At 44.9% G+C, this 6,788-nt stretch overlaps 1 long non-coding RNA gene across 2 annotated transcripts; it reads right to left on the reverse strand.

Annotated features, from left to right (window-relative positions):
* Window positions 1-2,558: 2,558 nt before the first annotated feature.
* LOC140722828 (uncharacterized) lies at window positions 2,559-6,553 on the reverse strand. 2 transcript variants are annotated; one of them, XR_012097756.1, is made up of 4 exons: window positions 6,435-6,553; window positions 5,826-5,904; window positions 4,983-5,110; window positions 2,559-2,817 (listed from the first exon to the last, which is right to left on the reverse strand). It is a non-coding gene; the product is annotated as an uncharacterized lncRNA (long non-coding RNA). The 2 variants fall into 2 exon arrangements; XR_012097755.1 differs by lacking the exon at window positions 2,559-2,817 and having other exon boundaries at window positions 4,537-5,110.
* Window positions 6,554-6,788: the final 235 nt, after the last annotated feature.

The following is a 6,788-nucleotide window of genomic DNA, read 5'->3' on the forward strand; positions in this document are numbered from 1 at the left end:
TGAGCACGACCAGGAAACGTGTGTGAAGTGGTGTTAATACGGATCCACTCCGGTGTTTGGAGACTACACTGCAAGGGACGGAAGAGACTGTTCGATCCGCTGTCACTAGACAGCTCTGGAAATCATGGCCTGAGATTGTGATGTGGCCGGTGGTGTCTGGGAGACGGGCCGTTTAATTCACAGGCGTGTGGACGGGAACAGGAAAGATGGACAGTTACTCTGAAGGACTGATGGAGAACATTCAGTCCAATGCGACACACAAGCTGGGCTTACCGGGGAATGACATTTGTCACAGGAATACGGGAAATAGAGGCGTCTCCAATGCACTGAGACACTACGAACAGAGGCGAGGGCAGTGGAGTAAACAGCGATAATGAATTGAAGTGTCTGGAATGGAAGAAGACTTTTAGATGGATGAACCTGTGTCCTTATACCCGATGGAGATTAACTCCCTATTCCCAGGAATGGAGTGGGGATGCCAAGGACGTTAAGGAATATCAGAGGAACATTATGTCAAGCTGCCGGAAAGTCGATCACCACAAAGCTAATCGATACAGATTCGTTCTCAGGATTATTCGATGTTTAATCGATGCTACGACACCTGTAGCATCATCCCGGAGCTTGGGGTTTAGTTACGCTACAGATTTCCCAATCGATGTGTCACAGTTCTGTTAGTTGGGAAATTCAAACATCACCGGGATCCCCTGAGCTCTTGCTCTATATCCATAAAATGTATCGGACTGTCCTTAGTTCTACCTGTCAGTGACATTTTGCAGCCGTGATTCCTCTCCTGTTTTTAATACCCTCTCCCTCTTCATGGTTCCACACACCATAACTAACCTCTGCCTCCATTTATCTGTCATCGAGCCCAAGATATCTCTTTACTTGAGGGTCCCTGTGATCTCGTTGATCAGATTCACCCTCAGGGAAGCACGTTGTCTCTGCACTCTCACAATTTCACTCTACTTGAGGGTCCCTGTGATCTCGTTGATCAGATTCACCCTCAGGGAAACACGCTGTCTCTGCACTCTCACAATTTCACTCTACTTGAGGGTCCCTGTGATCTCGTTGATCAGATTCACCCTCAGGGAAACACGTTGTCTCTGCACTCTCACAATTTCACTCTACTTGAGGGTCCCTGTGATCTCGTTGATCAGATTCACCCTCAGGGAAACACGCTGTCTCTGCACTCTCACAATTTCACCCTACTTGTGGGTCCCTGTGATCTCGTTGATCAGATTCACCCTCAGGGAAACACGTTGTCTCTGCACTCTCACAATTTCACTTTACTTGAGGGTCCCTGTGATCTCGTTGATCAGATTCACCCTCAGGGAAATGCAAGTTCTCATTAAACTCCCGGTCAACGTTTCATGGGTGTTGTCGAATGATATTTAAACCAGACTTGGTCCAATTCAAACACATTTACCACAACTGCTTTGAAACCTGGTGGGTTGTGGTTAATATCCGCAGAATGATCGCCCAATGACACTTCTATCTACTAACTCCCATGAATGAGTCTTGCCCTATCAGACTGTATCCTTACTAACAGGCAATATTCCTTCTGAATGGGCTGCAAAAATTCTACTACACTTTGTTCTTTCGCTGAATGAATGCAGAGCACCGTGTGGACGTATGATAATATGGTAAATTTTGCCGTGTATTTTGGCATATTTTCGAGTGTTCAATTATATCTCTTCAGCAATGGTCTTTCGTTGTCGATCCATGCATCTGAAAAGATTGACAAGTCTTTGACATAAAGCAACACTTTACAACTATTTCAGCCTCACTGTCCGTCAGTCATTTTGCAAGAATTCTGCATCCATGATCTTTTAATTCGCTTTTTATTGGAAATAAAAGGCCTAATTTCTATTGAACCATCAGGTGCACATTAGGAACATGACAGGAAAGTGGAATATCCGGCGATCCCACTTCACCTCCGTTCACATGGGGAATTTTGGAACCCCACACACAAACTCCACCAAAGATCAGAATTCAACAGGGATCTCAGGATGTAAGATAGGGGCTCTCTTATAATGCAGTTATGTTTCCCACTTTGATAGAGAACATGCTATAAGTATATTTTACTCAAAATGTTGTCTCCACAAATTTGCTTCAAATAACATGTTTGTAACTGAACACAGTTTTTAAAACTCGTGGGTCTTCTAGTGCTGGGCGATTTCAGGATCAGCCTTGCTGACTTATAGGAAGCAGGGTGACTCCGGTGTTTGGATACAGAATTGCCTTTCCTATTGAAGACAGAGTGTAGTGGTCGTTAGATCTCACTCTGACTCGATCTTTACCGAGCGGTGTCCCTCAGGGACCCGGGTTGCTGTCTCTATACATTCTGCATGGGGCTTGGGTGAAGCTTGGCGGAGTGTGTTTGTGATGTTGATAATGATGCAAACATGATGCCTTAATGGAGAGCGTAGTGCTTTGCCGAATAACAGCGCGGCATACACTATATCTGTTGTAGATATGAGGAAATGGAAGTTCATTCAGGCACATGTGGGGTGTTGTGCGTTGGGAGGTTAAGAGTAAAGGGGAGGGACACAGTTAATGAACTTGCGATTAACAGCTTCGCTGCACAGAGGGACGATGGAACCATATCTCCATAAAAGGTAGCTTGGGCGGTAAAGAAGGCAAACAGGGTAATTGCCGTCACTGGTCGGGTCTTTAGGTAGAAGAGGCGATAAACCGTGTGCAGCTCCATAAATCGCTGGTTCGGCCGCAATTGAAGCACAGTGTAGAATTCTTCTTCCCTCATTAAATGTCGTGGAGGCGCTGGACAGGTGTAGAACAGGTTTAACAGAATGCTACCTGGATTAGAGGATAAGGGAATTAAAGAGAGGTTGTTCAAACTTGGGTTGTTTCCTCTACAGCATATCTGTCAAACTCAAGGCCCGCGGGCCAAATCCGGCCCGCGGTGGAATTATCTTTGGCCCGCGAGATAATATCTAATTACTATTAAAGCTGGCCCCAGTAATCGAAGAACCTATGGTGTATGATATGGCTAATGCTGAGTTTATTCAGGTACCAGGTTTTCAGGGTTTTTAGTGTTTATTCGGTTTCCCTGGTTTATTTCCTGAATATCATTAATGAATAATTTTTTTCTATTAGAGCTGGCCCGCCGGTATATTGCATGCACCACTAATACTACAAATCCCACAATGCACTGCCAGTGCATTGCTCGGGCTTGCCTTACTCTATAATGAGGCTGCCTTGGGATAAACATGTGGGACTGACGACAGATGGAGCGCCCGCGATGTGCGGTCAAGAGAGTGGATTGGTGGGCAGGATCCGGGAGAAGATGCGGGAGGTAAACGGCGCAGGTGAGCTGACAGCTCATCACTGCATCATACACCAGGAATCGTTGTGTGGCAAAGCCTTGAAAATGGAACATATAATGAGCACCATAACACGAGCAGTTAACTTCATAAGAGCCAAAGGTTTGAATCACCGCGAGTTCAAGTCGTTTCTGGAGGAGTTGGGTTCAGAATATAATGATTTGCCCTATCACACAGAGGTGCGATGGTTAAGCCAAGGAAAAGTGCTGAAAAGATGTTTCGAGTTGCGTGAGGAGATCTGTCAGTTCATGGAAAGCAAAGGGAAAGACACAACAGAGCTCCGGGATAAAAAGTTGCTTTGTGAAATGGCGTTTCTGTGTGACATCACGAGCCATCTCAATGCGCTCAACCTGCAGCTTCAGGGGCGGGGTCGTGTGATCACAGACATGTACGCTGCAGTGAGGGCTTTTAAAACCAAGCTGCGCCTGTGGGAGACGCAGATGCAGCAAGAAAACTTGAGCCATTTTCCGTGTTGCCAAACTATGAAAGAGCAGGTTTCTACCGCAGTGTTCCCACGTGCAAAGTTTGCTGAAAAACTTAGCATACTTGGTGCCGACTTCACACGGCGATTTGCCGACTTTGAAGCCCAAAAAAGCAGGTTTGAACTGCTCAGTAATCCATTTGCAGCTGACGTGGAAAGCGCACCAACCAACATACAAATGGAGCTGATTGAACTCCAATGTAGTGACACACTCAAGGCAAAGTATGACTCGGTGGGCGCTGCACAGTTTCTACCTTTCATTCCCGACACAATGCCCCAGCTGCGTACCCAAGCTGCTCAAATGATCTCTATGTTTGGCAGCACATATCTGTGTGAACAACTGTTCTCTTTGATGAAGATAAACAAAGCATCACACAGGAGTCGTCTTTCTGATGAACACCTTCACTCAATTCTGAGGATTTCCTCAGCTCAGAGCCTGACTCCAAACATTGATGAACTTGCATCCAAGATGAGATTCCAAGTATCTGGCTCAGACTAGTGTGAATCACAGAGTGTTGGCCTGTGGAAAAATGTTTTCATTAGAAATTACTCCGGGAAAGCTGCAGATAAAGCCATAAGAAATAAATGCAACCGATTTTTTTATTTATTTAATGTTCAATGTTGTTTTTGTAGACAATAACCTAAGCTTTGTTAGTTCCAGGTTAATATGTGTAATAAATTCATTTCAATAAGTTTTGCAATAAACGCTGAACCAGTCCGGCCCTCGACTTGTACCGATTTTTAAATTTTGGCCCACTGTGTATTTGAGTTTGACACCCCTGCTGAGTCTACAGCTTCGGAGACAGATGTGACAGATAAACTTTTATAGAATCACGAGAGGCATCGACTGAAAACCGGCATCTTTTCCCCATGGTGGAAATGTCTGAGGCGAAAGGAAACACTTTTAATGCAAAAATGGAGATGTGCGGGTCGGGTGTTTTTACAAAGAGAGTGGTGGGTGTCTGGATACTCGACAGTGGAATAAATATGACACAGACGCTAGGAATGCTGTTAGATATGCAAATGAGAGACGGTGGTTCTGACCAATGACAGGACAAAAGAGATCAGGCGTCATGAACTTCGTCAGTTCGGCGGATCATGGTGAAGGAAGGGCTCCTTTGCTCTACTGTTTGATGTTCCATGGGCTACTTTCTCACCGATGCGATACTTCAGTCCAAAGCAGTTGCTGTTCATTTCATTTCTGGAAGTTGATATCAGCATAGACGATCTTGTTTCTTTGAGTCGGCTGCGAGTCGCCAACGCCACGAGATTCCTGGGCGACGCCCTGCAATAGAAAATATTTGTATTGCACATGAAGACAAAGCTTATTTTTGGCTTGGGAGTGAAGAATGGACACAAGTGAAATCCGGATGAAAATGTTTTCAATTCTGGATGGGAGTTCCATTATATTTTAGATAGACAGTAAGATAAACATGTTGAATTTTAGATTATCCCACCATCCGCCGCTCATTTACTCTTCACAGCAGATCAGCCGTATCCCCTCTGCCTTTTCTGCAAATCCATACACATTAACCTCTCTTTCGTCTCTCCATGTTGATACATTTTTGTCGCCGATCTCCAACAATTGGTTGCATCGTGACCTTTGACATTGGGGGTGGGTGTTGGGGTGGGACACGCACGGGTAATACAACGAGGGGACCGTGTAAACTTTACGCGGATCGATTATGACCCCTGACTGATTGCAGGTGACTACTTTCCCAAACTGCTGAGACACTAAACCTAGCCGCTGATTCAATTCTTTTCAAGGCACCGAAAAAGAGAAAGGGTTTTTAGCAAATATCAAACCAGGATCAAAGAAAAGACCATCAAAACATGAAAGCAGAGATTTTCCATTCCTTCAGTGTCCAACGCCCCAATACAGGCGACAGCACGGTCCCACAACGCTATTTGCAACGCCTCTCTTGCCTGTGCAGTATCACCGGCTGAATAAAAGCAAGCCACGTTACATGAAAATGTCACTCCAGTTTGACGCTGCTTACCACGAAATTTATTGAAGGCGTCACAGTACTGTAGACGACAGAAAGCTCGGGAACAGCAGCAGCTTTTCGTCGTTGCTTCCTAAAGCACCAAACAGAGACGGGTTACAGATTGGTTATAAACCATAGACATGATTTGAAGTGGCACCGCGACGAGGAACAAAATTTCAACAACTGTGTCCCTGATGGTTTATCCTCGGCATTCTCGTTCAGAACAGTTCGAGTGGAGCCACCTGATGACGTCGCCGCACAAGTAAACGTGAGGGTTATTTATTGTACAGCCTTTTAATGTTTGCCCAAGTTAAAAACGGGTGAGCAAACTTATCGAGCGTGGTCGTTTAAAAACAAACAAACAAAAAAAAAACTTTAAAAGTTTACAGAGTGAAAACACAAGGAAACATTGAATTAAGTGAAACAACGTGTAGAATTCCTTGTTCAATCCCACGTGTCTTAAATCAGACTCTGAAATTGTCCTTCTAAATTCCAATCTATTGCTACTTTAAGACAGATGGTCAGATTTTCCTTTGAGTGGCTAATGAACGAAAGTTGGATTTTTAACCAAAGCTGGTTGGCATTGGACACTCCCTCTCCCGTGTTACAAATCACACATACCGGCACACTGCAGTTGTCGACAGTACGACAATCAGAATGACAAGGCCGGCTCCCACCCCGCCTGCTGTCGAGTAGATCGTCCGGACGTCTGTTCCTGAAATGGCGAACAAGGGCACGGAATGAGCCATCAGAACTGATATACTGAGAACGTGCTTTCGGAATGCAGACCCGTTTCCTAAAAAATCACCGCGTGTTACGACCACATGATTGCAATTTGCGATTCCTTCCGCACCTCTCTTATGAAATATGAGCACAAAGATCGCCCCTATTGCACGTTTTAAGACATATTAAGGCCTCTGTGGTTCATTTAGGTTGTTACACATTGGAAAACGTGGTGTGTATGAAAATCCTCTC

This window comes from Hemitrygon akajei, unplaced genomic scaffold (assembly GCF_048418815.1).
Source record: "Hemitrygon akajei unplaced genomic scaffold, sHemAka1.3 Scf000090, whole genome shotgun sequence".
Taxonomy (NCBI): Eukaryota; Metazoa; Chordata; class Chondrichthyes; order Myliobatiformes; family Dasyatidae; genus Hemitrygon; species Hemitrygon akajei.